Genomic DNA, 12,952 nt, shown 5'->3' with positions numbered 1-12,952 from the left:
TTCATTGAACGAGAGTCTCGTACTGGCAGACTTGGTGTGTTTAGGTTGTATAAGAGGGACAATTAATCAGCTGCCCGCTCATAATAAGTTCACGTGCTACGTGACGCCAAACATGCGCATAAGAGTGTTTTCACACTCGTTGTTTGGCTTATAGATGGCGCTGACTGTCGCTCCTATTTCTAAATTCACAGATAAACCCAAAAAAGTGGATGGAGGGAGGGCCGCTGTGATAGCTCAGTGGTTAGAGCATCGAACGCGTAATTCGAAGGTCGTAGGTTCGATTCCTGCTCACAGTTGGTAATTTTTTCATTCACTTTTCTTTCTTCTTATTTACATTCCATTGATTTTAATAACTTCCCCTGTACATTCCTTGGCATTACTGTCTGTTATATCTCATTAATATTGTGTTAAAAACACGGAAAAACGAGCCCTTAGGTATACACTTCTTTCCCTTATTTTCATTGAACGAGGGTCTCGTACTGGCAGACTTGGTGTGTTTAGGTTGTATAAGAGGGACAATTAATCAGCTGCCCGCTCATAATAAGTTCACGTGCTACGTGACGCCAAACATGCGCATAAGAGTGTTTTCACACTCGTTGTTTGGCTTATAGATGGCGCTGACTGTCGCTCCTACTTCTAAATTCACAGATAAACCCAAAAAAGTGGATGGAGGGAGGGCCGCTGTGATAGCTCAGTGGTTAGAGCATCGAACGCGTAATTCGAAGGTCGTAGGTTCGATTCCTGCTCACAGTTGGTAATTTTTTCATTCACTTTTCTTTCTTCTTATTTACATTCCATTGATTTTAATAACTTCCCCTGTACATTCCTTGGCATTACTGTCTGTTATATCTCATTATTATTGTGTTAAAAACACGGAAAAACGAGCCCTTAGGTATACACTTCTTTCCCTTATTTTCATTGAACGAGGGTCTCGTATTGGCAGACTTGGTGTGTTTAGGTTGTATAAGAGGGACAATTAATCAGCTGCCCGCTCATAATAAGTTCACGTGCTACGTGACGCCAAACATGCGCATAAGAGTGTTTTCACACTCGTTGTTTGGCTTATAGATGGCGCTGACTGTCGCTCCTACTTCTAAATTCACAGATAAACCCAAAAAAGTGGATGGAGGGAGGGCCGCTGTGATAGCTCAGTGGTTAGAGCATCGAACGCGTTATTCGAAGGTCGTAGGTTCGATTCCTGCTCACAGTTGGTAATTTTTTCATCCACTTTTCTTTCTTCTTATTTACATTCCATTTTAATAACTTCCCCTGTACATTCCTTGGCATTACTGTCTGTTATATCTCATTAATATTGTGTTAAAAACACGGAAAAACGAGCCCTTAGGTATACACTTCTTTCCCTTATTTTCATTGAACGAGGGTCTCGTACTGGCAGACTTGGTGTGTTTAGGTTGTATAAGAGGGACAATTAATCAGCTGCCCGCTCATAATAAGTTCACGTGCTACGTGACGCCAAACATGCGCATAAGAGTGTTTTCACACTCGTTGTTTGGCTTATAGATGGCGCTGACTGTCGCTCCTACTTCTAAATTCACAGATAAACCCAAAAAAGTGGATGGAGGGAGGGCCGCTGTGATAGCTCAGTGGTTAGAGTATCGAACGCGTTATTCGAAGGTCGTAGGTTCGATTCCTGCTCACAGTTGGTAATTTTTTCATCCACTTTTCTTTCTTCTTATTTACATTCCATTGATTTTAATAACTTCCCCTGTACATTCCTTGGCATTACTGTCTGTTATATCTCATTAATATTGTGTTAAAAACACGGAAAAACGAGCCCTTAGGTATACACTTCTTTCCCTTATTTTCATTGAACGAGGGTCTCGTACTGGCAGACTTGGTGTGTTTAGGTTGTATAAGAGGGACAATTAATCAGCTGCCCGCTCATAATAAGTTCACGTGCTACGTGACGCCAAACATGCGCATAAGAGTGTTTTCACACTCTTTGTTTGGCTTATAGATGGCGCCGACTGTCGCTCCTACTTCTAAATTCACAGATAAACCCAAAAAAGTGGATGGAGGGAGGGCCGCTGTGATAGCTCAGTGGTTAGAGCATCGAACGCGTAATTCGAAGGTCGTAGGTTCGATTCCTGCTCTCAGTTGGTAATTTTTTCATCCACTTTTCTTTCTTCTTATTTACATTCCATTGATTTTAATAACTTCCCCTGTACATTCCTTGGCATTACTGTCTGTTATATCTCATTAATATTGTGTTAAAAACACGGAAAAACGAGCCCTTAGGTATACACTTCTTTCCCTCATTTTCATTGAACGAGGGTCTCGTACTGGCAGACTTGGTGTGTTTAGGTTGTATAAGAGGGACAATTAATCAGCTGCCCGCTCATAATAAGTTCACGTGCTACGTGACGCCAAACATGCGCATAAGAGTGTTTTCACACTCGTTGTTTGGCTTATAGATGGCGCTGACTGTCGCTCCTACTTCTAAATTCACAGATAAACCCAAAAAAGTGGATGGAGAGAGGGCCGCTCGGATAGCTCAGTGGTTAGAGCATCGAACGCGTAATTCGAAGGTCGTAGGTTCGATTCCTGCTCACAGTTGGTAATTTTTTCATTCACTTTTCTTTCTTCTTATTTACATTCCATTGATTTTAATAACTTCCCCTGTACATTCCTTGGCATTACTGTCTGTTATATCTCATTAATATTGTGTTAAAAACACGGAAAAACGAGCCCTTAGGTATACACTTCTTTCCCTTATTTTCATTGAACGAGGGTCTCGTACTGGCAGACTTGGTGTGTTTAGGTTGTATAAGAGGGACAATTAATCAGCTGCCCGCTCATAATAAGTTCACGAGCTACGTGACGCCAAACATGCGCATAAGAGTGTTTTCACACTCGTTGTTTGGCTTATAGATGGCGCTGACTGTCGCTCCTATTTCTAAATTCACAGATAAACCCAAAAAAGTGGATGGAGGGAGGGCCGCTGTGATAGCTCAGTGGTTAGAGCATCGAACGCGTAATTCGAAGGTCGTAGGTTCGATTCCTGCTCACAGTTGGTAATTTTTTCATTCACTTTTCTTTCTTCTTATTTACATTCCATTGATTTTAATAACTTCCCCTGTACATTCCTTGGCATTACTGTCTGTTATATCTCATTAATATTGTGTTAAAAAGACGGAAAAACGAGCCCTTAGGTATACACTTCTTTCCCTTATTTTCATTGAACGAGGGTCTCGTACTGGCAGACTTGGTGTGTTTAGGTTGTATAAGAGGGACAATTAATCAGCTGCCCGCTCATAATAAGTTCACGTGCTACGTGACGCCAAACATGCGCATAAGAGTGTTTTCACACTCGTTGTTTGGCTTATAGATGGCGCTGACTGTCGCTCCTACTTCTAAATTCACAGATAAACCCAAAAAAGTGGATGGAGGGAGGGCCGCTGTGATAGCTCAGTGGTTAGAGCATCGAACGCGTTATTCGAAGGTCGTAGGTTCGATTCCTGCTCACAGTTGGTAATTTTTTCATCCACTTTTCTTTCTTCTTATTTACATTCCATTGATTTTAATAACTTCCCCTGTACATTCCTTGGCATTACTGTCTGTTATATCTCATTAATATTGTGTTAAAAACACGGAAAAACGAGCCCTTAGGTATACACTTCTTTCCCTTATTTTCATTGAACGAGGGTCTCGTATTGGCAGACTTGGTGTGTTTAGGTTGTATAAGAGGGACAATTAATCAGCTGCCCGCTCATAATAAGTTCACGTGCTACGTGACGCCAAACATGCGCATAAGAGTGTTTTCACACTCGTTGTTTGGCTTATAGATGGCGCTGACTGCCGCTCCTACTTCTAAATTCACAGATAAACCCAAAAAAGTGGATGGAGGGAGGGCCGCTGTGATAGCTCAGTGGTTAGAGCATCGAACGCGTAATTCGAAGGTCGTAGGTTCGATTCCTGCTCACAGTTGGTAATTTTTTCATCCACTTTTCTTTCTTCTCATTTACATTCCAATTTTATAACTTCCCCTGTATATTCCTTGGCATTACTGTCTGTTATATCTCATTAATATTGTGTTGAAAACACGGAAAAACGAGCCCTTAGGTATACACTTCTTTCCCTTATTTTCATATCACGAGGGTCTCGTACTGGCAGACTTGGTGTATTTAGGTTGTATAAGAGGGACAATTAATCAGCTGCCCGCTCATAATAAGTTCACGTGCTACGTGACGCCAAACATGCGCATAAGAGTGTTTTCACACTCGTTGTTTGGCTTATAGATGACGCTGACTGTCGCTCCTACTTCTAAATTCACAGATAAACCCAAAAAAGTGGATGGAGGGAGGGCCGCTGTGATAGCTCAGTGGTTACAGCATCGAACGCGTTATTCGAAGGTCGTAGGTTCGATTCCTGCTCACAGTTGGTAATTTTTTCATCCACTTTTCTTTCTTCTTATTTACATTCCATTGATTTTAATAACTTCCCCTGTACATTCCTTGGCATTACTGTCTGTTATATCTCATTATTATTGTGTTAAAAACACGGAAAAACGAGCCCTTAGGTATACACTTCTTTCCCTTATTTTCATTGAACGAGGGTCTCGTATTGGCAGACTTGGTGTGTTTAGGTTGTATAAGAGGGACAATTAATCAGCTGCCCGCTCATAATAAGTTCACGTGCTACGTGACGCCAAACATGCGCATAAGAGTGTTTTCACACTCGTTGTTTGGCTTATAGATGGCGCTGACTGTCGCTCCTACTTCTAAATTCACAGATAAACCCAAAAAAGCGGATGGAGGGAGGGCCGCTGTGATAGCTCAGTGGTTAGAGCATCGAACGCGTAATTCGAAGGTCGTAGGTTCGATTCCTGCTCACAGTTGGTAATTTTTTCATCCACTTTTCTTTCTTCTTATTTACATTCCAATTTTATAACTTCCCCTGTATATTCCTTGGCATTACTGTCTGTTATATATCATTAATATTGTGTTGAAAACACGGAAAAACGAGCCCTTAGGTATACACTTCTTTCCCTTATTTTCATTGAACGAGGGTCTCGTACTGGCAGACTTGGTGTATTTAGGTTGTATAAGAGGGACAATTAATCAGCTGCCCGCTCATAATAAGTTCACGTGCGACGTGACGCCAAACATGCGCATAAGAGTGTTTTCACACTCGTTGTTTGGCTTAAAGATGACGCTGACTGTCGCTCCTACTTCTAAATTCACAGATAAACCCAAAAAAGTGGATGGAGGGAGGGCCGCTGTGATAGCTCAGTGGTTAGAGCATCGAACGCGTTATCCGAAGGTCGTAGGTTCGATTCCTGCTCACAGTTGGTAATTTTTTCATCCACTTTTCTTTCATCTTATTTACATTCCATTGATTTTAATAACTTCCCCTGTACATTCCTTGGCATTACTGTCTGTTATATCTCATTATTATTGTGTTAAAAACACAGAAAAACGAGCCCTTAGGTATACACTTCTTTCCCTTATTTTCATTGAACGAGGGTCTCGTATTGGCAGACTTGGTGTGTTTAGGTTGTATAAGAGGGACAATTAATCAGCTGCCCGCTCATAATAAGTTCACGTGCTACGTGACGCCAAACATGCGCATAAGAGTGTTTTCGCACTCGTTGTTTGGCTTATAGATGGCGCTGACTGTCGCTCCTGCTTCTAAATTCACAGATAAACCCAAAAAAGTGGATGGAGGGAGGGCCGCTGTGATAGCTCAGTGGTTAGAGCATCGAACGCGTAATTCGAAGGTCGTAGGTTCGATTCCTGCTCACAGTTGGTAATTTTTTCATCCACTTTTCTTTCTTCTTATTTACATTCCATTTTAATAACTTCCCCTGTACATTCCTTGGCATTACTGTGTGTTATATCTCATTAATATTGTGTTAAAAACACGGAAAAACGAGCCCTTAGGTATACACTTCTTTCCCTTATTTTCATTGAACGAGGGTCTCGTACTGGCAGACTTGGTGTATTTAGGTTGTATAAGAGGGAAAATTAATCAGCTGCCCGCTCATAATAAGTTCACGTGCTACGTGACGCCAAACATGCGCATAAGAGTGTTTTCACACTCGTTGTTTGGCTTATAGATGGCGCTGACTGTCGCTCCTACTTCTAAATTCACAGATAAACCCAAAAAAGTGGATGGAGGGAGGGCCGCTGTGATAGCTCAGTGGTTAGAGCATCGAACGCGTTATTCGAAGGTCGTAGGTTCGATTCCTGCTCACAGTTGGTAATTTTTTCATCCACTTTTCTTTCTTCTTATTTACATTTCATTGATTTTAATAACTTCCCCTGTACATTCCTTGGCATTACTGTCTGTTATATCTCATTAATATTGTGTTAAAAACACGGAAAAACGAGCCCTTAGGTATACACTTCTTTCCCTTATTTTCATTGAACGAGGGTCTCGTATTGGCAGAGTTGGTGTGTTTAGGTTGTATAAGAAGGACAATTAATCAGCTGCCCGCTCATAATAAGTTCACGTGCTACGTGACGCCAAACATGCGCATAAGAGTGTTTTCACACTCGTTGTTTGGCTTATAGATGGCGCTGACTGTCGCTCCTACTTCTAAATTCACAGATAAACCCAAAAAAGTGGATGGAGGGAGGGCCGCTGTGATAGATCAGTGGTTAGAGCATCGAACGCGTAATTCGAAGGTCGTAGGTTCGATTCCTGCTCACAGTTGGTAATATTTTCATCCACTTTTCTTTCTTCTTATTTACATTCCATTTTAATAACTTCCCCTGTACATTCCTTGGCATTACTGTCTGTTATATCTCATTAATATTGTGTTAAAAACACGGAAAAACGAGCCCTTAGGTATACACTTCTTTCCCTTATTTTCATTGAACGAGGGTCTCGTACTGGCAGACTTGGTGTATTTAGGTTGTATAAGAGGGACAATTAATCAGCTGCCCGCTCATAATCAGTTCACGTGCTACGTGACGCCAAACATGCGCATAAGAGTGTTTTCACACTCGTTGTTTGGCTTATAGATGACGCTGACTGTCGCTCCTACTTCTAAATTCACAGATAAACCCAAAAAAGTGGATGGAGGGAGGGCCGCTGTGATAGCTCAGTGGTTAGAGCATCGAACGCGTTATTCGAAGGTCGTAGGTTCGATTCCTGCTCACAGTTGGTAATTTTTTCATCCACTTTTCTTTCTTCTTATTTACATTCCATTGATTTTAATAACTTCCCCTGTACATTCCTTGGCATTACTGTCTGTTATATCTCATTAATATTGTGTTAAAAACACGGAAAAACGAGCCCTTAGGTATACACTTCTTTTCTTATTTTCATTGAACGAGGGTCTCGTACTGGCAGACTTGGTGTGTTTAGGTTGTATAAGAGGGACAATTAATCAGCTGCCCGCTCATAATAAGTTCACGTGCTACGTGACGCCAAACATGCGCATAAGAGTGTTTTCACACTCGTTGTTTGGCTTATAGATGGCGCTGACTGTCGCTCCTACTTCTAAATCCACAGATAAACCTAAAAAAGTGGATGGAGGGAGGGCCGCTGTGATAGCTCAGTGGTTAGAGCATCGAACGCGTAATTCGAAGGTCGTAGGTTCGATTCCTGCTCTCAGTTGGTAATTTTTTCATCCACTTTTCTTTCTTCTTATTTACATTCCATTGATTTTAATAACTTCCCCTGTACATTCCTTGGCATTACTGTCTGTTATATCTCATTAATATTGTGTTAAAAACACGGAAAAACGAGCCCTTAGGTATACACTTCTTTCCCTTATTTTCATTGAACGAGGGTCTCGTACTGGCAGACTTGGTGTGTTTAGGTTGTATAAGAGGGACAATTAATCAGCTGCCCGCTCATAATAAGTTCACGTGCTACGTGACGCCAAACATGCGCATAAGAGTGTTTCTACACTCGTTGTTTGGCTTATAGATGGCGCTGACTGTCGCTCCTACTTCTAAATTCACAGATAAACCCAAAAAAGTGGATGGAGGGAGGGCCGCTGTGATAGCTCAGTGGTTAGAGCATCGAACGCGTAATTCGAAGGTCGTAGGTTCGATTCCTGCTCACAGTTGGTAATTTTTTCATCCACTTTTCTTTCTTCTTATTTACATTCCATTGATTTTAATAACTTCCCCTGTACATTCATTGGCATTACTGTCTGTTATATCTCATTAATATTGTGTTAAAAACACGGAAAAACGAGCCCTTAGGTATACACTTCTTTCCCTTATTTTCATTGAACGAGGGTCTCGTACTGGCAGACTTGGTGTGTTTAGGTTGTATAAGAGGGACAATTAATCAGCTGCCCACTCATAATAAGTTCACGTGCTACGTGACGCGAAACATGCGCATAAGAGTGTTTTCACACTCGTTGTTTGGCTTATAGATGGCGCTGACTGTCGCTCCTACTTCTAAATTCACAGATAAACCCAAAAAAGTGGATGGAGGGAGGGCCGCTGTGATAGCTCATTGGTTATAGCATCGAACGCGTAATTCGAAGGCCGTAGGTTCGATTCCTGCTCACAGTTGGTAATTTTTTCATCCACTTTTCTTTCTTCTTATTTACATTCCATTTTAATAACTTCCCCTGTACATTCCTTGGCATTACTGTCTGTTATATCTCATTAATATTGTGTTAAATACACGGAAAAACGAGCCCTTAGGTATACACTTCTTTCCCCTATATATATATATATATATATATATATATATATATATATATATATATATATATATATAAGGTAAAGAAGTGCATACTTAAGGGCTCGTTTTTTGTGTTTTGACGCAATAATAATGAGATCTAACAGACAATAATGCCAAGGAAAGCATAAAGGGAAGTTATTAGACCGAAATGTAATGTAAATGTGAAGAAAAAAAGTGGGTGAAAAGATAACTTGCCGTTGGCAGGAACCTACCTGGCGACCATCACCTAACGCGTTCGATGCTCTACCACTTAGCTTCCACGGCGGCTGTCCTCCCAGCCACTTTATTGAATATATATGTGAATTTAAACGAGGGAGTGTCAGTCAGCGCCATCAGTGAATTCTTGCCTACAGCAAGTTATCTTGTCACCTAGTTTCTTTTTTTCACATTTACATTACAATTCGGTTTAATACCGTCTCCTATACTTTCCTTGGCATTATTGTCTGTTAGAACTCATTAATTATGTGTCAAAACACAGAAAAACGAGCCCTTATGTATACACTTCTTTACCTAATACATTAACGAAGGTCTCGTACTGGCAGACGTGGTGCCTTTAGGTTGTATACGAGGAACTATTGGTCAGCCTGCAGCTCGTAAGAAGTTCACGTTCTACGTGACGCCAAACAGGCTCATAAAGGGTGTACCACACTCGCCTCCATGGCTACTGGTTGCGCTGACATACACTCCCAAATTTGAATTCACATATATATTCAATAAAGTGGCCGGGAGGATAGCCGCCGTGGTAGCTCAGTGAACGCATTATTCAATAGGCGCAGCTTCGGTTTCTGCCCACGGCACGTTATCTTTTCATCCACTTTTCTCTTTTCACATTTACATTAAAATTCAGTCTAGTATATTTCCCTATACTTTCCTTGGCATTATTGTCTGTTAGATCTTATATATATATATATATATATATATATATATATATATATATATATATATATATATATATAAACGAGCACTATCAATCAAAGCTCTATAAGAACCAAGGGAACAGGGCATGCACTGACACATGCAAACATTGTGTGCTTCTACTGGTCCTTCGAATAGCGCTTGTTTCTGACAGATTTATTTTCTTTTTTAACCTGAAGGTCCCAAGTTCGATCTCGGTCGCAGAAGTTGCATTTCGTTGGAGTAGAAGTGCTAGAGACCCGTATACTGGGCAATAGACGTTATAGAATCCGAGATGGTGGAAATTGTAGCCGCAGTCTGGTTCATGACCTTGGTCTTACCACGCCTTATCGGGTAGAGGCCTGTAGCATTACGGTAGACCTTGTAGCCTTCGACTAGAACTCTCTGGAGGGCGGGCATCACTGTCTTTTTCACGACTTCGGCTCACTGCATCAGTTTCACTGTTCACGGTTTTACGGGGGCATCCTCAACAGAAACGAACAGCACCTCCACCAGATGTCAAGAGGCCGTGACGGTGAAGAAGGCACTAGTCAGAGGGTTCAAGAGAATACTTTTAAAGACGACATTCTTTTTGGGGACCTTAGACGCCAAAACTTTGGTCTGTCTGTCTGTACATTTGTCTGTTTGTCCACCGTAACAATACCTCAAATGGCATCAAACGATACCCCAAACGGCCAACCCCAATCGCAGCGCCCACCAATATTGCTCAAGTTTCAGCGCTCATACTTCTGCGATTTTCAACTGAAAGCAATTATTGCGCATATCTGAGGCCCCATAACAACATGTCGATATTTTGTATGTGTGTCTTCAAACTAGAGAAGGCACACAGAAGTAATTCCAAGGACCGTAGCGTTTATTACGCTGCGCTGACAGTGCAATACGATGCTCAAAAAGGCAAGTGTTTCTAACACTTCGCTAAGACGACATGGTGGTGCCACCGGCCCGTCGCTTTGCGTTCTACACCGTATCGCCTCCGAGACAGGCGCGCAGCTTTCTCTGTGGGTGCCATGGAGGTGGGCGCACACACCTTCCTTCGTTTTCGAAGACAACTGCCAGATAGCGCTCGTGTCTAACGTGGCGCTCGTTCACCTTTGCTGCATGGATCGAGACTCTCAAACGCAGCGCTTCCAGAATACAATCGAGTAATTTTTCCGCGCATAACATCAAATAAACGGTTTGTTCACTCTCTCCACACGCAAGACTATCGTCTTTCGACGACATTTGCAGTGAAACATGCAGATGTGGGGCCAATGTTTTTTTATTTGGGCATAGACTTTCCTAAAGTTAACTAGATGGTACTCTGGCGCTGCGATCGTTCAGCGACCATGGGAATGATGGGTAGTACACACATTTGCCTAGTCTTCGTACTTGCGGGCGGCGAGTTGTACTTGCGGCTTCGTTTATTGCTGTGTTTCGGTTTTGTTTTGAAAGAAAGATTGAACCCTTTTGAACTTCGTGAGCCGATTTGGGAAGGTAAGTCTAAAAGAATTAGGTGGTGTAGCGCAACCGGAGAACATTTAGTTATTTTTGTTTCGTGAGAAAACAGCTAGAAGCTACATGAACAACACACGGAGCCAAAAGCAGGCCAGAAGTACAAATATTAGACAAATATGTGTACTACCCATCATTCTCATGCTAGCTGAAGCGCCGTGGGTTGCAGCTCCCATAGACACTAGCTCCAGAGTTACCTCTAGTCTATATTAGGAAACTCTATGTAGTTGGGCAGACGTGTGCCTGCGAAACAAAAAATGAAATACAAGCAATACACATTGTACACTGATAGTAGCGAACATAGCGTCGGCCATCGATAATCTCATTTGCAGGGAGATGCAACAGCATTGATACATGCAATTTCGAAGATTCGAGCCCTATCACTGGCGCTTTACTGAGTTCTCGACTTGACTATTCACGTCCCGCATGTAGTCTTAACAAAATTAGCCGAAACAACCACGTAGGTTCTAAAGCTTTGTGGCGCGTTAAGCCTGTTTCACATGCGAGCGACTGAGCGGCGCCGGTTGCAGCAATGAGCGGCAGCAGCCGCTGAGCGTTGCTAACAAACAGTCTTTGTGGTTGAAACCTGCAAAATCCAAGAAAGCAATAAACACGCATGGTAATGATGACTATCATGTGCCATGGTAAGATTTAGCCAGCACCGTATGTGTTCAAAAAAAGAAGAATCAACAATTCTTTCATAAGGAAGATTTTGAGCAAGATTTCGAGTGGCATTCAGACGTGGTGTTTTGTTGACGACGATTTTTTTCTTTATAACTCAAGCGGCAACGTTCACATTTAAGCCACAACTTCGTTGCCATGGTCGTCTGAAACGGCGAGCGCAAGCTCTGCAGAGCACGAGTGCGCACTCGGGCGACCCGAGAAGCGACACGGCTGCACCAAAGAGCAGTGGCGGGTGTCGCAGCAGCCGTGTGCGCCATTTGTCGCTGTCAGGGGAGGGGGGGGGGGGACAGGCGGCTGGGGAGGCGCGGCACACTGCTTCTATTGGGCAGTGGTCGCTACGAAAGCTTCGGCGATCTCGTCGCCGGCGCGTCTGGACGATAGAGCACCGCACGGGGCGCACTCCACTATCTCTTATTCTCTGGGGGAACCCGCACCGCTGCTGGCTCCCGGGCGCGGAAATGGCTCAAAATGTCCGGTCAGGAGACGGGACTAATCGCCCGAGAGCGAGCCACAGCCGGCGACATCTTTTCGATGGAGCGCTGCCTCTAAGAAGGCGTGCGGGTGGCACCAACTATGAAGCCGCTGGGCCATTGGAACCGCTCCCGCTAGACTCTGTTCGCCCCGAAAGCCCGCGCAGTTCCATGCCGTTCAACGTTAGGGCCGGTGATTTTTGTGTACCGTAATAGTGTGTGACATAGGGCGCTGAAATAATATAAGTAATAGAGCCTCTGTGAAAGCACAATATTTGAGACCTCAATGCAGAATAATATCACTGGCTAGGAGGATAGCTACATATCGGACAGTACACATGTGTTCACAAGCTTGATTTGCTCAGTAGATCCCAGTTGTCAAGGGAAATACTTGAGGTGAGTCAAATACTTCACAGACCGACAGTGTGGATCAGATTTCCTGAAATTCATATGTCTGATTGACAAAACATTAAAATAGGCGCCTTCACTATGATTCAGGCCATTATAAAGGAACGCCTCAGGTGGTTAAAATTAATAATTTTGGCTTTAGGACGCCTTTTATTAAACAAGGCTTTTTATTTATTCATTTATTTTTTGCGACATAGACCTTCATGAGTTGACAATACTATGTCACTGGTTAGACCCCCTATTGTACACGTATTCTTAAAAGACAAGTACTTCGAAAATAACGACAATTCTTCAAGTTCATTGTGCGT

At 42.6% G+C, this 12,952-nt stretch overlaps 1 long non-coding RNA gene and 7 other non-coding genes across 10 annotated transcripts in view; all 8 read left to right on the top strand.

Moving 5' to 3' along the window:
• The window catches only part of LOC142775657 (uncharacterized), a 320,531-nt gene that overhangs the window by 94,594 nt on the left and 212,985 nt on the right, over positions 1–12,952 (top strand). The window lies entirely within an intron of this gene.
• Positions 224–296, top strand: TRNAT-CGU (transfer RNA threonine (anticodon CGU)). The gene has a single exon. It is a non-coding gene; the product is annotated as a tRNA-Thr (tRNA).
• TRNAT-CGU (transfer RNA threonine (anticodon CGU)) lies at positions 681–753 on the top strand. The gene has a single exon. It is a non-coding gene; the product is annotated as a tRNA-Thr (tRNA).
• Positions 2,962–3,034, top strand: TRNAT-CGU (transfer RNA threonine (anticodon CGU)). The gene has a single exon. It is a non-coding gene; the product is annotated as a tRNA-Thr (tRNA).
• TRNAT-CGU (transfer RNA threonine (anticodon CGU)) lies at positions 3,876–3,948 on the top strand. Its single transcript has one exon. It is a non-coding gene; the product is annotated as a tRNA-Thr (tRNA).
• On the top strand, positions 4,786–4,858 carry TRNAT-CGU (transfer RNA threonine (anticodon CGU)). The gene has a single exon. It is a non-coding gene; the product is annotated as a tRNA-Thr (tRNA).
• On the top strand, positions 5,696–5,768 carry TRNAT-CGU (transfer RNA threonine (anticodon CGU)). Its single transcript has one exon. It is a non-coding gene; the product is annotated as a tRNA-Thr (tRNA).
• Positions 7,972–8,044, top strand: TRNAT-CGU (transfer RNA threonine (anticodon CGU)). Its single transcript has one exon. It is a non-coding gene; the product is annotated as a tRNA-Thr (tRNA).

The sequence above is a fragment of the Rhipicephalus microplus genome, chromosome X (assembly GCF_043290135.1).
Source record: "Rhipicephalus microplus isolate Deutch F79 chromosome X, USDA_Rmic, whole genome shotgun sequence".
Classification (NCBI taxonomy): domain Eukaryota; kingdom Metazoa; phylum Arthropoda; class Arachnida; order Ixodida; family Ixodidae; genus Rhipicephalus; species Rhipicephalus microplus.
This window is presented reverse-complemented; position numbering and strand designations above follow the sequence as displayed.